A 22,344-nucleotide genomic window follows, 5' to 3' on the forward strand; every position below is an offset into this window, starting at 1 on the left:
GGGGAATAGTATTGTATAAACTTTCGATATCCAGTGCAACTAACCAGGTGCCTGGTGGGAGTGAGATGCCTTCAATAGTTCTTAATAAGTCTATGGTGTCTTTGATATAAGAAAAGAGAGAGGTAACGTGAGGATATAAATAGCTGTCTACCAGACTGCTAGCATTTTCCGTTAGACATAGGCAACTGGATATTATGGGACGTCCTGGAGGTTCCAGGATGGACTTGTGTACCTTCGGTAGGGCATAGAAAGTGGGGATCCGTGGGTCCCTTACATTAAGGTAATCCCAAGTGTTCTTATCTATAATGCCTCTATGGTATGCTTTAAAAATGATGTTGTAATATTCAGTGTTGAAATTTTGTATTAAGGTTCTGGAAATAGGACGGTACCAGTCTCGATTGGATAGAATCTTGTTACACATGTTAATATATTGAGGTGTCTCCATAATGACCAAGTTCCCGCCCTTGTCGGCAGGCTTGATAATTATCTCCTGGTTAGATTCAAGGGATTTAATGGCCGCTTTTTGGTCAGCATTCAAGTTGGAGGATGCGGAAGGACAAAAATTAGATTCTTCAATTGCTTGAGAGGTTTGTGTGACAAATGCCCAGATGTTGGGGTTGGTACTTAACAGAGGGAAATTCCTTGACTTGGGTTTGAAGGACTGTGGGGGGGGGAAGACACACCAGCGACCGACAACTCCGGTGGGTACAAACAGCCAGGGACGTCGTCGTCAGTGTGTCCCTCCTTCCAAAGTGCCACCAAATCCTCAAAAGCTTGCTGTTCCTCCATATTTGACTGGAGGTTTGAAGTTTTGTCATTTGGGTATGTGTCTTGTGTGGGTTTGTCAAAAATGACTTTATATAAAAGTCTACGAGCAAAAAGGTGAAGATCCTTAATGAGATGGAATTTATCAACATGGGAGTCGGGACAAAAGGTTAGACCCAATTTGAGGACCTGTTCTTCATGTTCAGTTAGGGTATAGGAAGAAAGATTAATAATAGATAGTTCTGATTGGTTTAATGTTGAGTTAGGGGTACATGGAGTTAGGTCAGACTCTGGGCTTGTGCTAACTCCTGGTCCTTCCCTAAAAAAATAGGTGCTAATTTCATGTCAGCTGGTACAGGTGTACCTGATGGAGAAATAATTATGTTAGCATTGCTTACCTTGGTGACCGTGTTGGGTTGAAGAGGAGGGGCAGTGACCGCCATAGAAGGTGCTGTGGACATAATCGTGTGAGTGGCCGTCGTCTGAGGGCCGCGTGGCGTTTGTGACGAGGAGTGAGGTATGCCGGAAGTGCGAGGTGGTGCCGCTTTGGGGTGATTGGGCTGTGATCGGCGAGGTATTGGAGTACCCGCTTGATTTTTAAGGGACTCCAAGGAGGCAGTGTCAGAGTTGCTTTTTCGTCTTTTTGGCAGTCTGTCTCCAGACAAATCTCGGTATACCGTCGATTGGCTAGATGATAGGGAAGAAGAGGGTGATAGGTTAGTCATATCATTGCCATTTCTAGTGTTGCGTTGACTAGTGGATCTGTACGATCTCGTGTTTGTATTCTGTGTCCATTTGTAGGCTGACCCATTTGAATGGGCATTTGTGTCACGTGCAAACTTGTTTTCTTTTGTGCGGATAATATCTAGGGTGTATCTCTCCAGATATGCTTTCAATTCATTTTCTTTTTTCTTAAATTTTGCATTATTTGATATAAGTTTATGATCATTATACCATTGTAATATAGATTCATCTAGAGTGATAAGTTCTTGTTCATATTGAGTACACAATAGATTCATCATCCCAAAGGAACAAGTTTGCAGATTGTCTTCCCATTTAGTTTTCAATAAATCGTCAGCCTTACGTATATTGGGGAAGATTTGAATTCTTAATCCCCAGGGAACAATTTTATTGCCAATATATTTATTAAAATATTTTTTATGCCAGAATATTCTGGCCTTACGTTCCAAAAGGCGTTGGAGTCTTAGAAAAACATGTTCAAGATCTTTATCACTCATTTCTCCCGAACTATGGGATTGTTGGATCTTATCCATAAAGCCCAACCAGGCCTCTCCGCTGAAGGCTGCCATGGGGAGGGAGGGGGGGGGAGTGGGGGGGGGGAGGGAAAATATATTCCTCAAGTACGGACGTGAATAATTTTTAACAAAAATATCTAGATAGTATTTTAAAGTATATTTCACACTTTAATTTATTGTTGTGTTACCCATATCGGATCCTGGACAGGCTGTGTATTAAAACACTGAACTTTGGTTGTTTATGGTTTTGGTTCCGAATATGGGAAAAACACCCTCATGGAAAGGCACCACATCCCTGAGCAAAAATTTGTATATACATAGAGAAGATTAAAGGGATTTTAATGGTGCAGGTAGGCTGTACATACGGAAAAGCTATCTTACCTTATCTTACTGATACCGATGATCACCTGCATCCTTGGTTATGGCCTTAATTAACTACCTGCGTAAGTGTTAATTCTTTGGTTTTTTTAACCCTATTAACTCTTTGCATACAATCTCGTTGATACTAAATATTGATTATCCATACAACAGCTTCATCTTTCTGCTCCCTGTGGTTGCACTTCAGCCTCCCAGCCACCCCGTTTGGTTGGGTCTGCATATGCCGGTTCTGACGAGGCCTTGTGGGGTCAATTTAGGGGTAAGCCACTATGGACATCTCAGAGTGACAGCACGTGTTTTCCATTGTATTCAATGCTGTATTAACTTTGAACACCACCCTTGTTTGTATATAAAAATCCCTTTTTTTCTCTATTTTCTCAGAATCACTAAAAGTGTTGGATGATTCACTTACCAGTTGCATATCCCTTGAAAAAGCGACAATGCGAAACATGTCGGGCTAGTATGCAATAATTACCATCTGTTAATATATAATACACACTTTTCTACCCTATTTGACCACCTTGTTTTTATATTGCTGTAAAAAGAAAAATGTCTGTTACCTTATACAACATATATGTTTCCTTTTAATTGATTGTAAACAATAAACTGCTTTTAAAAGAGAAAAGTTATATAGCTTTTCCGTATGTACAGCCTACCTGCACCGTTAAAATCCCTTTAATCTTCTCTATGTATATACAAATTTTTGCTCAGGGATGTGGTGCCTTTCTATGAAGGTGTTTTTCCCATATTCGGAACCAAAACCATAAACAACCAAAGTTCAGTGTTTTAATACACAGCCTGTCCAGGATCCGATATGGGTAACACAACAATAAATTAAAGTGTGAAATATACTTTAAAATACTATCTAGATATTTTTGTTAAAAATTATTCACGTCCGTACTTGAGGAATATATTTTCCCTTCCCCCCCCCTCCCCCCCCTCCCCATGGCAGCCTTCAGCGGAGAGGCCTGGTTGGGCTTTATGGATAAGATCCAACAATCCCATAGTTCGGGAGAAATGAGTGATAAAGATCTTGAACATGTTTTTCTAAGACTCCAACGCCTTTTGGAACGTAAGGCCAGAATATTCTGGCATAAAAAATATTTTAATAAATATATTGACAATAAAATTGTTCCCTGGGGATTAAGAATTCAAATCTTCCCCAATATACGTAAGGCTGACGATTTATTGAAAACTAAATGGGAAGACAATCTGCAAACTTGTTCCTTTGGGATGATGAATCTATTGTGTACTCAATATGAACAAGAACTTATCACTCTAGATGAATCTATATTACAATGGTATAATGATCATAAACTTATATCAAATAATGCAAAATTTAAGAAAAAAGAAAATGAATTGAAAGTATATCTGGAGAGATACACCCTAGATATTATCCGCACAAAAGAAAACAAGTTTGCACGTGACACAAATGCCCATTCAAATGGGTCAGCCTACAAATGGACACAGAATACAAACACGAGATCGTACAGATCCACTAGTCAACGCAACACTAGAAATGGCAATGATATGACTAACCTATCACCCTCTTCTTCCCTATCATCTAGCCAATCGACGGTATACCGAGATTTGTCTGGAGACAGACTGCCAAAAAGACGAAAAAACAACTCTGACACTGCCTCCTTGGAGTCCCTTAAAAATCAAGCGGGTACTCCAATACCTCGCCGATCACAGCCCAATCACCCCAAAGCAGGACCACCTCGCACTTCCGGCATACCTCACTCCTCGTCACAAACGCCACGCGGCCCTCAGACGACGGCCACTCACACGATTATGTCCACAGCACCTTCTACGGCGGTCACTGCCCCTCCTCTTCAACCCAACACGGTCACCAAGGTAAGCAATGCTAACATAATTATTTCTCCATCAGGTACACCTGTACCAGCTGACATGAAATTAGCACCTATTTTTTTAGGGAAGGACCAGGAGTTAGCACAAGCCCAGAGTCTGACCTAACTCCATGTACCCCTAACTCAACATTAAACCAATCAGAACTATCTATTATTAATCTTTCTTCCTATACCCTAACTGAACATGAAGAACAGGTCCTCAAATTGGGTCTAACCTTTTGTCCCGACTCCCATGTTGATAAATTTCATCTCATTAAGGATCTTCACCTTTTTGCTCGTAGACTTTTATATAAAGTCATTTTTGACAAACCCACACAAGACACATACCCAAATGACAAAACTTCAAACCTCCAGTCAAATATGGAGGAACAGCAAGCTTTTGAGGATTTGGTGGCACTTTGGGAGGAGGGACACACTGACGACGACCTCCCTGGTTGTTTGTACCCACCGGAGTTGTCGGTCGCTGGTGTGTCTTTCCCCCCCCCCACAGTCCTTCAAACCCAAGTCGAGGAATTTCCCTCTGTTAAGTACCATCCCCAACATCTGGGCATTTGTCACACAAACCTCTCAAGCAATTGAAGAATCTAATTTTTGTCCTTCCGCATCCTCCAACTTGAATGCTGACCAAAAAGCGGCCATTAAATCCCTTGAATCTAACCAGGAGATAATTATCAAGCCTGCCGACAAGGGCGGGAACTTGGTCATTATGGAGACACCTCAATATATTAACATGTGTAACAAGATTCTATCCAATCGAGACTGGTACCGTCCTATTTCCAGAACCTTAATACAAAATTTCAACACTGAATATTACAACATCATTTTTAAAGCATACCATAGAGGCATTATAGATAAGAACACTTGGGATTACCTTAATGTAAGGGACCCACGGATCCCCACTTTCTATGCCCTACCGAAGGTACACAAATCCATCCTGGAACCTCCAGGACGTCCCATAATATCCGGTTGCCTATGTCTAACGGAAAATGCAAGCAGTCTGGTAGACAGCTATTTATATCCTCACGTTACCTCTCTCTTTTCTTATATCAAAGACACCATAGACTTATTAAGAACTATTGAAGGCATCTCACTCCCACCAGGCACCTGGTTAGTTGCACTGGACATCGAAAGTTTATACAATACTATTCCCCACAGTAAGGGCATTGAAATTGTGAGTAATCATTTAAATGAGAGAGGTCCTTCTTTCGAGAAATACAATGAATTTGTCTTGGAGCTTCTCAATTACATTCTGAGACATAACGTTTTCATGTTTAACCACTTGCCGACCGGGCCATAGCCGAAAGACGGCTACAGCGCGGTCGGCTAGTTCTGGGTGGACGTCCATGGACGTCCTCCCAGAATACTGCTCTCGCGCGCCCCCTGGGGCGCGCACCCGAGAACTTCCGTGACCGCCGGGTCCAGATCGCGGCCATTTACCATGTGATCGCTCCGTCAAATGACGGAGCGATCACATGTCAACAGACCGGCGTCATGTCATGACGCCGGTTCCTCCCTCCCCTCTGTGTACCGATCGGTACAGTGCGAGGGGAGAGGGGGAGGGATCGGATGGCAGCACCGCTGTGGGCTGCATGTGTAGTGCCCACAGCGGTGCTCAGTGACAATTGCAGTCACATCCATCCCTCCATGCTCAGTCATCCCTGCATAATACCCTGCAATACTCTGCATAATACCCTGCAATACGCTGCATAATACCCTGCAATACTCTGCATAATACCCCGCAATACTCTGCAATATACCCGGCACTACTCTGCAATATACCCGACAATACTCTGCAATATACCCGGCACTACTCTGCAATATATCCAGCAATATACCAGCAATATACCCTGCACTACTCTGCAATATACCCGGCACTACTCTGCAATATACCCGGCACTACTCTGCAATATACCCGGCACTACTCTGCAATATACCCAGCAATATACCCTGCAATATACCCTGCACTACTCCGCAATACTCTGCAATATACCCTGCACTACTCCGCAATACTCTGCAATATACCCGGCACTACTCTGCAATATACCCAGCAATACTCTGCAATATACCCCGTAATACTCTGCAATATACCCCGCAATATACCCTGCACTACTCCGCAATACTTTGCAATACCCTGCAATACTCCGCAATTTTTAACCAGTTCCCGCCCACAGTCATATGACGTCCTTGACTTTGAGCGGGGATATCTGAATGATGCCTGCAGCTACAGGCATCATTCAGATATCAGCTTTTTTAGCCGGTGATTTCCTACACCATAAGAATGATCATAGCGGCTGTTCCACTGCTTGATCGTTCTTATGGGAGGCGAGAGGGGACGCCCCCCCCTTCCCGCTACCCTCCGGTGCTTCTACCGACTCACCGCTACAATCGAAGCCAAGATCGTTTTTTTTTTTTTTTATTTCAGGCACAGCCTAGAGGTGAGATGTGAGGTCTTATTGACCCCATATCTCACTGTAAAGAGGACCTGTCATGCCATATTCCTATTACATGGGATGTTTACATTCCTTGTAATAGAAATAAAAGTGATCAAAAATTTTTTTGGGGGGGAAAAAGTGTCAAACTAAAATAAATAAAGTAAAATAAACAATAAAAAAAAAAAAAAAAATTTTTAAAGCGCCCATGTCCGTGTGCTCGCATGCAGAAGCGAACACATATGTAAGTCCCGCCCACATATGAAAACGGTGTTCAAACCACACATGTGAGGTATCACTGCGAACGTTGGAGCGAGAGCAATAATTTTGGCCCTAGACCTCCTCTGTAACTCAAAACATGTAACCAGTAAAAAATTTTAAAGCGTCACCTATGGAGACTTTTAAGTAGTGACGTTTGGCACCATTCCACGAGAGTGTGCAATTTTGAAGGGTGACATGTTAGGTATCTATTTACTCGGCGTAACTTCATCTTTCACATTATGAAAAAACATTGGGCTAACTTTACTGTTTTGTTTTTTTTTAAAGCACAAAACTGTTTTTTTTCCCAAAAAAACGCGTTCTAAAAATTGCTGCTCAAATACCGTGCGAGATAAAAAGTTGCAACAACCGCCATTGTATTCTCTAGGGTCTTTGCTTAAAAAAATATATATAGAATGTTTTGGGGTTCTATGTAATTTTCTAGCAAATAAATTATTATTTTTACATGTAGGAGAGAAATATAAGAATTGGCCTGGGTGCTCCAGAACGCCTGGAGGTGCTCCGTGCATGTTGGGCCTCTGTATGTGGCCACGCTGTGTAAAAGTCTCACACATGTGGTATCGCCGTACTCGGGAGTAATAGCAGAATGTGTTTTGGGGTGTAATTTGTGGTATGCATATGCGGTGTGTGAGAAATAACCTTCTAATATGACAATTTTGTGAAAAAAAAAAAAAAGAAAAAAAAAATCTTGATTTTGCAAAGAATTGTGGGAAAAGATGACAATTTCAAAAAAACTCATCATGCATCTTTCTAAATACCTTGGAATGTCTTCTTTCCAAAAAGGGGTCATTTGGGAGGTATTTGTACTTTTCTGGCATGTTAGGGTCTCAAGAAATTAGATAGGCCGTCAGTACTTCAGGTGTGATCAATTTTCAGATATTGGCACCATAGCTTTTGGACTCTCTAACATTCACAAAGACCAAATAATATACACCAAGTTGTACTTATTTTTACCAAAGATATGTAGCAGTATAAATTTTGGCCAAAATTTACGAAGAAAAATTACTAATTTGCTAAATTTTATAACAGAAACAAAGAAAAATTCATTTTTTTACCAAATTTTCAGTCTTTTTTTCTTTTATAGCGCAAAAAATAAAAAACCCAACGGTGATTAAATACCACCAAAAGAAGGCTCTATTTGTGTGAAAAAAAGGACAAAAATTTCATTTCAAGTGTTGTATGACTGAGTAATTGTCATTCAAAGTGTGAGAGCACCGAAAGCTGAAAATTGGTCTGGTTAGGAAGGGGGTTTAAGTGCCCAGTGGTCAAGTGGTTAATTCTTCCCACTACCTCCAGGTGCAGGGGGTTGCGATGGGGACTAAATGTGCCCCATCGTATGCCAACCTGTACCTGGGGGGGTGGGAAAAAGATGTCTTCTCCAGAGACGACCTGACCCATTTGCTGGAAAAGGTCGTCTCTTGGTATCGTTACATAGACGACGTGTTGCTTTTCTGGTCTGGCTCTGAAACAGAGTTGAAAGAATTCTTCAGACTGCTTTCCAATAACAACTTTAATCTTCATTTTACTATGGAATATAGTACAACCGTGATCAATTTCCTCGATCTTACCATCTCCATTGACGCTAATGGAAAATTAGATTCATCACTATACAGAAAACCCTCGGCCGGGAATCCTATCCTCCACACGGATAGTTCACATCCAGGCCCCTTGCTGAGGAGTATTCCGTATAGTCAGTACTTGCGATTAAAACGCAATTGCAGCAAGGATGCAGACTTCCAGTTAGCAGCTAAAGACCTATATAAAAGACTACTATCCCGTGGATATAGCCACTCATGCCTCAAAAGGACATATAATAGGGTTAAAACACGAAATAGAGATTTGTTATTATTTTCAACAAAACCCCTAAAAAATCTGACACTGTTAGACTGATCACTCGCTACTCCAGCCAACACAGTGAAATCAGAAGTATTTTAACTAAATTTTGGCCCCTTCTATCAGCTGATTCAGTAGTCAGCAAATACATTAACTCATCCCCTGAGATAACCTTTAGACGGGTTCCCTCATTGAGGGACCGCCTAGTCCACAGTCATTTCCAAGATGCGTTTGCCAACAAAAAGCCCCCCCATATAGGCATCTCTCCATGCGGCAGATGTGACATCTGCCGGTATGTAGAAAATACATCACGCTTCCTACTTCCCAACGGACAGTGGTACTCAATCAAATTCAATGCGACTTGCCAGACTCCGGGTATAATTTATTTAGCTCAATGCATTTGTGGCGGCTTTTATGTCGGTAAAACTAAACAACCATTCTTCAAACGAATTAGAGACCACATAAAACCCATCCTTAAAAAACAAATGGATACAGCTATTGCTAGGCATGTGGGTCTGTACCACAATTTTAACCCCAGAACCATCAAGTTCCGAGCTTTGGAGCATGTCCCGCTGGACGAAAGAGGGGGCAGTGTCGACCGGACACTGCTCCAGCTTGAAGCCCGCTGGATCTACACCCTAAAAGCCACTCACTTCCCAGGCCTGAACGAAAGCCTGAGTTACAGGCCCTTCCTCTAAATGTGCAACTGCCCATACCTGATCCCAAGGTGTCACTGTCCACCAGACACCTTACTTTCCTGTCCACCCATTTCCCCTTCCAATCCCCTTCTCATCCCCCTTTCTGTCATTTTTATATTAAATGACCTGTTTCCATGACAAATGTATGTATTTGCTACACATGCTTTTTAATGCCTGATCAATGTACAGCTATGTGTAACCTTTGTTTTATACATGTAATTCTGTTTTTGTTGTAACTGCATATATTATTTTTCCTATGTAAACGTGCTGGCCCTCTGATTTGTCGATCGAAATTGGGAGGTCTGTGGTCCCTTCTTGCTCGATCAGCTACTCCTTTGGCCCATCCTTGTCAGACCGCTTCCGGCCCAATCCATGCCGGGACTAAGGAGGGGTTGCCGCATCCACACGGACGCCCAGGGCACATCCCTGAGATGTGCCCATTCCGCGCCGTGCCTCCCCGATGGCCCAGTTCCATCGTAAGGCACTGACGGTGCCCTTTCCCCCGCCCCCTCGTCCCATGACGCGGCTTACACACGGGAGGAGCCGCCGTGCAATGCACTGCGCATGTCGGCTCCCTCTGCTGTTGCTGCGCCTCATGGGAAATGGACTTTGGATGGGGTTTTGGTCCCCCGGGCATGCGCACTGGCGCCATCACGTCTGCATCGAGCCGGCGACGTCACACGCCGGCTCGATGTGGAGTAGTATTTTAACCGGCACATCTGACAGACATCTCTGCCAGCGCCGGAAGATGTAAGCCAAGACCCCAGCAGTGTGAGTGACTGGTGAGTACACCACACTCTGCTCTATATTTACATGTCTACTATCTATCCCTTATTTATTTATTGAACCCCTATAGATTCTTGATTATACACGCATACATTGCTGATATAGTAGGAAGATTTTGAGACATTACATCCTTGCTATTGGAGTTTAAATATACTACCATTATACATGTGTAAATCTCCATTATTCATTTACAGACATTTTAATCAGTCTAAATTATTTAGTTCAGCATTCCCTTATTTAGTAAAATATTTTTGTTTTTTTTCTATTTAACTTTTCAGCTTCATTTGTTTACCATCTAAATATCCCTTGTAACCATTATCTTACTGATACCGATGATCACCTGCATCCTTGGTTATAGCCTTAATTAACTACCTGCGTAAGTGTTAATTCTTTGGTTTTTTAACCTTTTAACTCTTTGCATACAATCTCGTTGATACTAAATATTGATTATCCATACAACAGCTTCATCTTTCTGCTCCCTGTGGTTGCACTTCAGCCTCCCAGCCACCCCGCTTGGTTGGGTCTGCATATGCCGGTTCTGACGAGGCCTTGTGGGGTCAATTTAGGGGTAAGCCACTATGGACATCTCAGAGTGACAGCACGTGTTTTCCTTGTATTCAATGCTGTATTAACTTTGAACACCACCCTTGTTTGTATATAAAAATCCCTTTTTTTCTCTATTTTCTCAGAATCACTAAAAGTGTTGGATGATTCACTTACCAGTTGCATATCCCTTGAAAAAGCGACAATGCGAAACATGTCGGGCTAGTATGCAATAATTACCATCTGTTAATATATAATACACACTTTTCTACCCTATTTGACCACCTTGTTTTTATATTGCTGTAAAAAGAAAAATGTCTGTTACCTTATACAACATATATGTTTCCTTTTAATTGATTGTAAACAATAAACTGCTTTTAAAAGAGAAAAGTTATATAGCTTTTCCGTATGTACAGCCTACCTGCACCGTTAAAATCCCTTTAATCTTCTCTATGTATATACAAAGAAGAGTGATATTCATTGAGTGCTCTAGATTGCTGTATTTTGACTACTTACTAGGAGACAAGCTGCAGTAATTTTACAGCACACAAGAACATTTTATAGAATTGTGCATTTCCAAACTTGTATCAACAATTTGGGGAAGGCCCTTACTATAAGCTTGATTGTAAGCCAGGTCTTCTGGTCCAGCATTAATCTCTGACCTTTCACATGCTCTCTTAGCAGAATGGGCAAATATTCATACAGACACTCCAAAATGTTATGGAAAGCCTTTCCAGAAGAGTAGAGGTTGGTACAGCCAGAAAGGGGAGACACATCATAGTAATGCCCATAGGTTGGAAATGGGATGTTAAAAAAAAAAAACATCATAGGTGTAATGGCCAAGTGTCCACAAAGTTTTGGCCATATAGTGTAGATAGATATACGCATAGTATATATTGCTTATATAACTATGCAAATGGTTAATTTAGAGAAAAATCAGCAGCAAATGGTATCTAATTGCTGAAGTTTCTACCTGTCCCAGACAAGATTAATTTAACATGTGACTTGAGCCCTGACCATTTTTTCTGCAACAATCATTAGATATAATATCTTATTTAAAAGTTACAGTGCTGATAATATATTATGTTGGTGTTATGTATGTAGTGATAATTGCAGTGCTATGTGACATAAGATAATGTGAAGAACACGGAATTTCCAGTAGTGTGGCTGACCTATTTTACTGACCTGATTAAGCTTTCTCTGCTTCATTTGTTTTTTCCAGATCTGACTGAAGGTATCATAGATACTGTGACTTGCAAGTCTGCCAGGAGCCCTTCTTGCACCTGAAAATCATGCTACTGCTTTATTTGTAGAAGGGAGTATAAATAAAAATGCTAAAATCACCCACAGACAAAAAATTAAAGATGTGTTGGCTGCCCAAGGCAAGGGGAAATGTATACAAATTAAAGGAGCCTCCCATTTGCTATTGCATGCATTATATCATTGTATCCCCTGAGTTTTAACACATTTCATTTAGCTGTCTATGAACTTTTTAATATTCTCTCCACATATGCTACTTCAGCCTGGGTTCACATCGATGTGAATTTACAGCAGGTTTCATGTATTTAGGAACACACAAATTTGTAGGTCATGTAAAAAGCATAGTATTCCATGGCTTTGGTTCACATCTATGCGTTGCAAATTTGGTGTGAGAAAAAAAAGCATCCTGTGCGTGCTGACTGTGGGTGTGATGTGAATTCCTATGGTTCAGTGCAAATTTTATCTTCATAGGCTTCAATTGAACTTGCAGTAAACTCGCAGCACACAGTTCACATCTCTGCATACTGTTCACTGTCTGCCTCCTGAAATTTGCGGTAAATTCGCACCTGTCCACCTGAAAGCGCAAGGCAAATTTACACCTCACACGACAAAAAAATGGATCAAATTTGCAGTACATCACATGACAGTAGTGTGAACCTAGGCCCAGGGATGAATTTTGGCATGTGCTTATTTATTTATCAAAAAATAAATCTTTACTACTCACAATACTGTATTTAATATATGCAGAAGACTGTGTAAAAAGTATGTTTTTTTAAGGTGTAAAGTAAACCTTTAAGACACTCCATAAAAAAAAAAAAAAAAAAAAATCTAGTTGCATTTGCAACTGGCTAGGTTTTCTAATGCCCTGTCTTAGAGAAATATGGACTGCTGAGCTCTCCCTCTGAAAATGCTAGTTGCCTGGCTGTCATGCTAAGCCTCTTGCTTCAATACTTTGAGTCACTGCTCAGGCACCACTATTCAGATAAGAACATTTGATTTTTTTTCAGATTTTTTGTAAGCTATATACTTATTAAAAAACAGTGCATTGGAAGGCATTGATGGCACTCTTTTATGGTGGAAAGAAATATATACCTTCAGCAGCCTCCCAAACCTTCCTGTTATGACAGAATGCCAGGCAGCTGTTAAAGGTAAAAAAATGGCATTTCTGGTAGTGCCAAAGCTTGTCCATCTCTTCCTGCCTTCTGCCAATGTATTGGCCATTGAGACTGTCCATGATAATAATGGGTCAATGGGTATATGTGTTTAGGGCTTAAGGCCAAGTGCTGGTGCTACCCAGACGTGCCAGTGCTTTGGCTTCCAGAAAAACCCGGACATCTGCCCTGAAATGTGGGTTTAGGAGGCTGCTTCAAGTATTTGTAAGTACCTAAGTGCCCATGAGTATTTTTGAAACCAGGGTGTCAATATAATCAATAAGAAACTGGTATTTTCAGAAGGAGGTCAGCATTAGAAATCTTTCATGATAGGTATACTTTAAAGATCCAGTGACTAAGTCAGAAACAAGGATTAGCTTCTGGTTTGGGTTGACCATGAGTTTGACCTGAACCTGCCCTTTTTACAGTTCAACAAATGGGTGAACTAAATAGCCAGATCTGGCCAGTTTGCCTGCTTACCAAACTACCTTCAGCTGGAAGCAGAGCCAGTACAAGGGGGGGGCGGAAGAGGCGGATGCCCTGGGTGGTACATCTTATTGGGGGTGGGGGGGGCGCAGTGAAGTGAAGAGCTGCCTCTGCTGACAACAATGCCACTGCAGCATTTAGCTCCGGCCAGGAGTGGTTTAACATTTCCTGTGTGCTCCACGGCCAGGCAGTGGAGAGAGAGAACAGAGCGTGGCTGTGTCTTAGGGAGGAGGTGGGGCCAGCGCTCGCTGTGTTGTCCGGGGTAGGAGAGGGGGAGGAGAAGGGGAGGAGATTCAAGCAGCCGGAACAAAATGTTTCCCGCTACTACGAATATACAGATTGCGCTCCCCCCCTGTGTGTCACCCCCCCACCACTGGAGTGCTCAGCAGAGTGGTCCCATGCCAGGCATCTGGCATGCAGTGGAGAGGACAGGAAGAGGAAGGTCCCGCAGAAGAGGCCCCATGGGCACTGTATGGAGTTGATTGAAAGGGAGGTAGGAAAGAAGAGGTGTCCGGACCGGGCTGCCCCGCTCTGGGGTTGTCAATCAGTGCGGGGGGGAGGGGGGACCAGGGCTCCAGCTGCAGGGAGAGGCACAGCTACCACCATGCCATAACCTCTTTCTGCAGCCAGCGACCACCAACACGAGAAAGAGCCAGCACCCCCCCAGCATCCCTCAGCCACAGACTGGCTTTTATATCCACTCCCTGTCCCATCCTATTCATTCCACTCCCTCCCTCCTGATCATCAATGTCACAAACAGTAAGGACAGCTCAGTCCCAGTATGCCCATTTGTGATTGGCAGCCCTTGACTCCTCCCTCCGCCCTGCCCTTACCCCCACCTATGCGGGACTCCACTGCGGGGGGGTTGGGAGGTCCACATCCTGCGCTAGCACTGCCTGCTGATTGGCTTCTGCTGCCTCATAAAAACGGGGGGGGGGCGCAGTGTGCCAACTTTGCCATGGGCACCAAATGGCCTTGTCCCAGCACTGGCTGGAAGTTATGCATTTAGTTGGGGAAAAACTACCTCTACTAAATGATAGTTTCCAGCCGGCCATCCATTCACTTGTTACAAATTGTAAAAAAGCCAGTGGGCATCCCAGCAGACCTCATCGTCCAAATACAGTCTCAACCATATTAGGTCAAATATGTCAGTCAGCATCTGCATTTGCTAACATTCAGCAGACAGCTTGGGGAGTTGTTATTTGCCTTGTGAATTCAACCCGGGAGGATTGTCGGTGTGGATCATTGGGATTGTGTAGATGGGTCATCAGGAAATCATTCATCCTGACTGATGATGGATCTGAATCACCGTGCCACAAGATTGACTTTGGATTTACATTGTGTTTTACATTGTATTTGGGGGAGGTTAATAAAAATACTTTTTCAATGGTGTCTGTGTTTTGTTCTACTATTTACCAATATGGATTAATGTGAGCTTCTTCAGGTGTTGTATTATCCAATAAAGGTCATGGCACTATATCATGTTAAGACAAGATATACATACATAGCCAATATAATATTACATTTTTTTTTAATATTCAATGTTGTTGACCCAGCATGCTTACCCCAAGGTTAATCATATATACCTGGGATATATAGTGTTAGCTATTCAGAAATTATGTCAAACCAAAAAGGACTGTCTGTGACCACAGGAGGCACATACAGACCAGACTTAATTTAATATAGAGAAAAAAGAACAATGTATTCTAATTCCAATTAAATACAAAAAAGACTAATAACCAGGGATAATAAAGCAGACTTACAATGTGTAATACTGAAGATAACCACACTGGGGCATAGGCTCCTCACAAAGGGATTTAGTATCAGCATGCAGAGAACTGGGTGAAAGAGAAGCGATGACTCACAACTGCTATTATCAGTAATAAAAAACCCTTGTGCACAAGGCGGGTTTTATACTAACACTGACTAATCCCGCCAGTCCATGCTCAAAACCATAGCCGTTATTGGGGGCATGGCTTGCCAGCAAAGAAGATGGCCACTTAGGCCTGAAGCTCAGCAGCCTGGAGAGACAACCTGAGCGACTCCCGGCCTCTCCTGCACCTGCTGTACAGTCTGCCTGCCGCCGCAAACTCCTCTTGACCGACAGCAGCGATGTACAGGATGAGAAAGGACGATTGCGGGCCTCAGAAGCTGACGACTTTCTTCATCCAGTCGTCAGCTAGAAGGGCCCAGGGACAAGATGGCACCGCCGCTTCCTCCTCCTGCACCACGGCTCCTTACACGGATCTCCTGGACAATGACACTGACTAGGCAGAGGAAACTGCTACACAGCTATCCCCTGGCAGCTCTCCTCTACATAGCCCAGGAATCTCCAGCCCAGCAAAAGCCCGCATGAGACTGGAGTCTCCTCCGTTAACACATGCAGACACATCTCAGGAGATTAACTCCTCACAGCCAAGCACAGCATTACAACTATCTATTGCTGCAACTATCACTGCATTCACTACCTCAGGCCAGCCAGTGCTTGATTCCACTATGAAGAGATGCTTTTATCCCTGCAATCTTCTCTGATAACTGAATCCCCCTCACTGTTTCACAAATTCTCTTCAGAGCTGAGCAATATGGGTGGCAGAGTCCATTACATGGAGAATAAAATGGGAGAATGCACAGAAACTCTAAATTATCTTGTTGATGCATATGAGGAAAATAAAGCAGATAATGCATGGATCAAGGCTAAACTTGCTAACCTGGAAGACAGGTCCGGACATAACAATGTCAAACTAAGAGGGGTACCAGAATCTGTTCCACACGACAATCTGCCTGCATACGCCTGCAACTTGATGTCTGCTATCCTTCCAGATGCCTCACCTATGCATCTAACAATCGACCGTATCCCTAATGCCTCCCATTTAGAAGATTCAGTACCTAGGGATGTGCTAATGAGGGTCCACAATTTCAAACCAAGGAGCAATTGCTGTTTGCAGCCAGATATCTGCACTCACTACCAGCACCCTATACGGATCTTCAGCTGTTCCCAGATCTATCCAAACATACCCTCCAACTTCAGAGACAGCTAAACTCAGTCACAAAAGCACTACAAAACCACAAAATCCCTTACAAGTGGCAACATCGGGCCACCCTCTTGGTCATTTGCAATGGTACCTCACACTACATCTCATCTCTTCATAAGGAGATACAATTCTTTCACACCTGGGGAATCATTCAATAACCTCTCCATGAGTCCTGTACTCCATCCCCACCACCTACCCAGGCTTTGCGACAACCACCAACAGTCCAGCAGACATTAGCACTGCTCTTAACCTTACATTACAGAGGCAAAGTTATCGGCTATGCAAGACCCTCTCTGGACCTCGTGCTTGTCTTCTCCTATCCAATGGACTAATCTCCCATCTAACCCATAGCATCTACTGTTACTCTGTTTTATTTTCTTCTTTTGTTGTGCCTTTGATAAGGCACCTGTTCATATTTTCTATTTTTTGAAAACTGTTTGGGAAATTGCATATTTCATATTTCCCTATTATTGTTGGTTCATATTGTGACTCACTAATGAATTCTAATGCCCTGTACACATGGCCGATTTTGCCGTCAGAATAAACTCTGAAGGTTTTTACGACAGAGTTCTGATGGAATTCCGCTTAAGCTGTCTTGCATACACACGTTCACACCAAATTCCGACCGTCCAGAATGCGGTGATGTACAACACCTATGACGGGACTAGAAAACGGAAGTTCAATAGCCAGTAGCCATTTGCTTCCGCCTCATACTTTCTTCAGAGCATGCGTTGTTTTTGATGCGTCGGAACAGCATACAGACGAGCGTTTTTTCCGATAGTAATTTGTTCCGTCGGAAAAATATAGAACATGTTCTCTATCTAAATCCGTCTGAATTTTCGACAGAAAAAGTCCGATGGGGCATACACACGGTTGGAATATATGATGAAAAGCTCCCATCGAATTCTTTCTGTCAGATATTCCGCTAGTGTGTACACAGCATAAGCCTCCTAATCTTGGTTAAGGAGCCATATAAGGACATATATATTGTTTTACCTAAAGCTTGAGGAATGCAGGATGACTGAGCCCACACCATCTTTTTTTTAATATCAAAAGGTTTATTAGAAATCATATGAACAGTTTACAGAATAAGCTTATGTTGGATACATGGATACAAAAGTGTGATGTAGGGTTTCCAGGGAAAATTAGGACAAAACGTTTCCAAAGCCCATGGCATTATAATTCATAAGAAAACACTTATGCAGCATACACACGAGCGGAATTTCCAACAGAAAGAGTGCGATGGGAGCTTTTCATATACTCGTATATTCCAACCAAGTGTATGCCCCATGGGACTTTTTCTGTTGAAAATTCAGACGGACTTAGATAGAGAACATGTTCTACATTTTTTCGATGGAACAAATTACTATCGGAAAAACCGCTTGTGTGTATGCCGCACCAAAAACTATGCATGCTCTGAAGCAAGTATGAGATGGAAGCTATTGGCTACTGGCTATTGAACTTCCGTTTTCTAGTCCCGTTGTACGTGTTGTACGTCACCGCGTTCTGGACGGTCGGAATTTGGTATGACCGTGTGTATGCAAGACAGCTTGAGCAGAATTCCGTCGGAACTCCGTCGGAAAAACCTTCAGAGTTTATTCTGACGGCAAAACCGGTCATGTGTACAGGGCATTAGGCCTCATACGCACAGATGTTATAAAAAATGGTCTGCAAAGTTAGTAACAACGCCTGGAAAAAAGAAGCGTTAAAAACGCTATTTTAATAGCGTTTTGATTTGGCGTCAATGCACATTTAATGTCGTTTGTAAGCATTAACGCTAAGGCGAATTTAAAAAAAAAAAATTCCTCTGCTATTTTCCACTCCCAAATTACCCACAATGCCAATGAAAATGAATAAACAACATTCAATATCATTTTATGGGGCCATTTTGGTAGGATAGAGGGGAAAGAGATAGTCTGTGTGAGTTTGAGTATTTGTGGAGTTTTTGCAATTTTGCGTGCGTTTTCCTCGGATTTTTGCATTATGGATCCTGTTGTGCAAAAGATTGATGAAGCAATCCTGCTTATTATCTTGCAGAGGATTCGTAGAAGGAGACAGTTGGAGGCTCAGTCGTGCACGGTGTGTGGTTGAGTGTACGTTTGGTGTCTTGACGGCCAAATGGAGGGTTTTGCTGTCCTCCATGTAACTGGATGTGGAGAATGCAATCAAAGTGGTCCTGGCATGCTGCATGCTTCATAATCTTCTGAGGAACAATGATAGGAGCAATGTGGAACCAGAGCCCAGCAACCCAACACATTGTGTACAATTTATAGACTTTCGGTCAACAGCACGGGTTATGATAATACACAACCAATTTGCCCAATATTTTGTATCTCCTGATGGAGAGGTGTGAAGGCAAGATGATCATATTTAAAAAACAATGTCGACATTGATTAAATCAGCTTGGATTTTGGTCTTTTTAATAAAACACGTCATATTCATGTTACTTCTCTTTGTGTCCATGTTTCTTCTTTTGTTCCTCAAGTCCATTACATTCTGCGTGAGGCAAACACATGCTAGGCCTATTAGTGCTCAGCATGCGTTTGTCTCAAGCAGAGTGCAAAGTGCTCTTTTCAATCTGCTTGGGACAAACGCATGCTAGGCCTGTTAGAGCTCAGCATGCGTTTGTCTCAAGCAGAGTGCAAAGTGCTCTATTCAATCTGCTTGGGACAAACGCATGCTAGGCTCAGCATGTGTTTGTCTCAAGCAGAGTGCAAAGTGCTCTTTTCAATCTGCTTGGGACAAATGCATGCTAGGCCTATTAGGGCTCAGCATGCGTTTGTCTTAAGCAGAGTGCAAATGACTGATGTTGTGCATCCTATAAAAAAATTAGAACAGACAGAATTTGTCAAGCAAAAAATGTTTTATTGACCGTGAAAATAATTACAACTGGTGATAGGTTTGCTGGGATGCCTGGTCACCTTGGGGATGGGGGAAGGAATGTTGATGGCGCCTATGCATATAAGCATTGTATCTCAAGGTTTCCACCCACATTCTCCATTAAGTTGTACATGTGCCGGCAGAAGCAGGCGCTCTTGCATGGATCAAGGAAGGCATCAAAGCTGCGCTTCTCCCGCCGCACTTCCTGCAGCAGTGCAAGCACCCTGTTCTCAGTCTCAGAAACAAATTCTCCCATCCTCTGCCGCTGGTTACGCCCATGCCCAGGGCCAGGGACACCTCCACGACCATGCACCTCCCCGTGTTGGCTGACGCTGGATTCCTGCAAAAGAAAAAAAATATATAAATTGGCAGGCATGTAGGTAGATAGACAGAAAGACAGACTTAGACAGGCAATTAAATAGTTAGTTGACATTATATATAGAAAATGCATATTGCCTGCAAAGAAATGAACAGGGTTAATTAAATTCACAGGGTTAATTATATAAAAAAACACAATAACTTACTCTCTGGTGCTGTTGATCATTGCTTGCCTTATGAAGGCCAGGTTTTGGTGGCAGACATGTGGCTTCCTTTTGGGCGCTGGGGCTCCGGATCGGCTGATTTTTCCTCTTTCGCGAGGTCCCTCCTCACATGATCACGGAGGGATTTCCACTGCCGCTGAAGGACTTTGCCTAAGAATAGTGGACAAGAATAGAAAAGTGGAAAGGAAGAGGTTAATTATGCATTCTACATTTATTACATTACAGAACAAACAGATCATGCATTCCATGAACATAGACTTACTTGTTTTTTTTTGGGTACCATGTGACATATCTTGCCACCCCAGTGGGACATACAACCCATGAGGACCATGTTTTATGGAACTTATCAATTCTGTCAGTAGATTGGGCTAACGTCTCCTCCATTGCATACATTTTGGAAACTCTATCTAGCCACTCCCCCACAGTTGAGGTTCGAGAGGAACGCCAGTAAATTGGTATCAGTGCTTTGGCAGCGTTAAGTAAATGTTTGGTCAATGAGTTCTTGTATCTTTTGAGTGGGAAATTTGAAATATGCAATAGGAAGAAAGCTGCGTTACCCACACCATCTTTATCTGTATCTGTCATTACGTTTAATAAATGTTATACTTTTAAGTATTTGTGTGATCTCTCCTTGCAAATGTCCAATAAAATCCCTAAAAGAACTTAAAATATCATGTGATGTGATAAAACAAGTGGCGTAGTTGGCAGGATCGATTTTGCAAACAAGGGATACAAAAATTATGCTGGATTGTGCTAGACTGTTTGTGCTGGGTTTGTTCTTGTATTTTAAAGTGGAGGGCCACCCTAAAATAAAAACGTGCATTAAAATGCTTTAAAAAATTAAAAAAAAATTTTTGAAAAAAAAAAAAATTAACTTACCTGAAACCCCTGTTGCTAGGCAGTCTTCCTAATCTGCCTCTTCCTATTTCACGGCGCTTCCTCCTCTTCGGCGAGAGGTCCCGTTGCCTTCTGGGACATGTGTGTGTGCAAGCAAACAACGGGGCCATTCACAAAGCACTGCGCGACTCGCGCATGCGCAGTAGGAAACTGGCAGTGAAGCCGCAAGGCTTCACTGCCTGTTTCCCTTAGTTAGGATGGCGGCGCCAGCTGCCAATCCGATGCACGAATCGGCCTTGGGGGGGGGCGACATCGCTGGACAGGTAAGTGTCCTTATTAAAAGTCAGCAGCTACAGTGTTTGTAGCTGCTGACTTAAAAAAAAAAAAAAAAACGACCGGAACACTCCTTTAAGCCACAGTACATTCAGAAAGCATAGGAAATGTGTCAGATATTTAGCTGGATTATTTGAGATACCTTCAGATGATCAGGTTTGATTTTGTTTTTGTAAACAGCATTGGTCTCTGGATTGTAAAGTATGGCTGAGTTGTAAATAACTTTTGCTACTTATGTTTGAGAGTCTTCCTTTGTAAGAAGATATTTAGGACCTGCTTGTATATCCAGATTCCTCACTCCCTCCCTTCACATTGTTTGTGTGTCTCTGTGTAAGAGAGTAGAGAGGTCAGGAGACATCCCCCCTTTCCTTCTCATGACTATGTAACTTTGTGTGTTTGTGTAAGAGAGGGGCAGACAATTTACAGACATTCCACCCTTTTTAACCCCCTTAAAATTGTGCCTGTCTATGAAGCAGAACAATTCTGAACATCTAAAAAATTAGTAATATACTGTTAAATGTGATGTTCAAATGAGTGTGATGGTTTTGTAAGGCAAAGGAAATTTTTTATTATGATGTTGTTGTTGTAGAAATAAGATCCTAGCTGAAATTGTTAGTTTTTGCTATGTAACTCTAGGATTAATTGGAAACAAAGAAAAAAGGCTGATTGCGGCCGACACCCTTTAAATTCCCAAAAAGGTATCCATGGATATTATAATTATTTAAATCTTTAATTCTCCATTCCAGCCTACTGGGCATGGAAAGGTAGAAGGCTACACCCACTGATAAAAAAACCTCATTGCTTTAATGGAAGTCATTTGAACAAGATAGTTTACTAGTAAAGACCAGGCTTAGAATATTTGTACTTAACAACATAAGATAGGACAATAGTGAATGATCACTTGGAAATGTATGTCTATCTATGTATTGTCTTGATTGCTTATTGTAATGAAGTGTGATACTGTAGAATACAACACTAATGATTG

Source organism: Aquarana catesbeiana, linkage group LG09 (assembly GCF_042186555.1).
Source record: "Aquarana catesbeiana isolate 2022-GZ linkage group LG09, ASM4218655v1, whole genome shotgun sequence".
In the NCBI taxonomy this organism is placed as follows: Eukaryota; Metazoa; Chordata; class Amphibia; order Anura; family Ranidae; genus Aquarana; species Aquarana catesbeiana.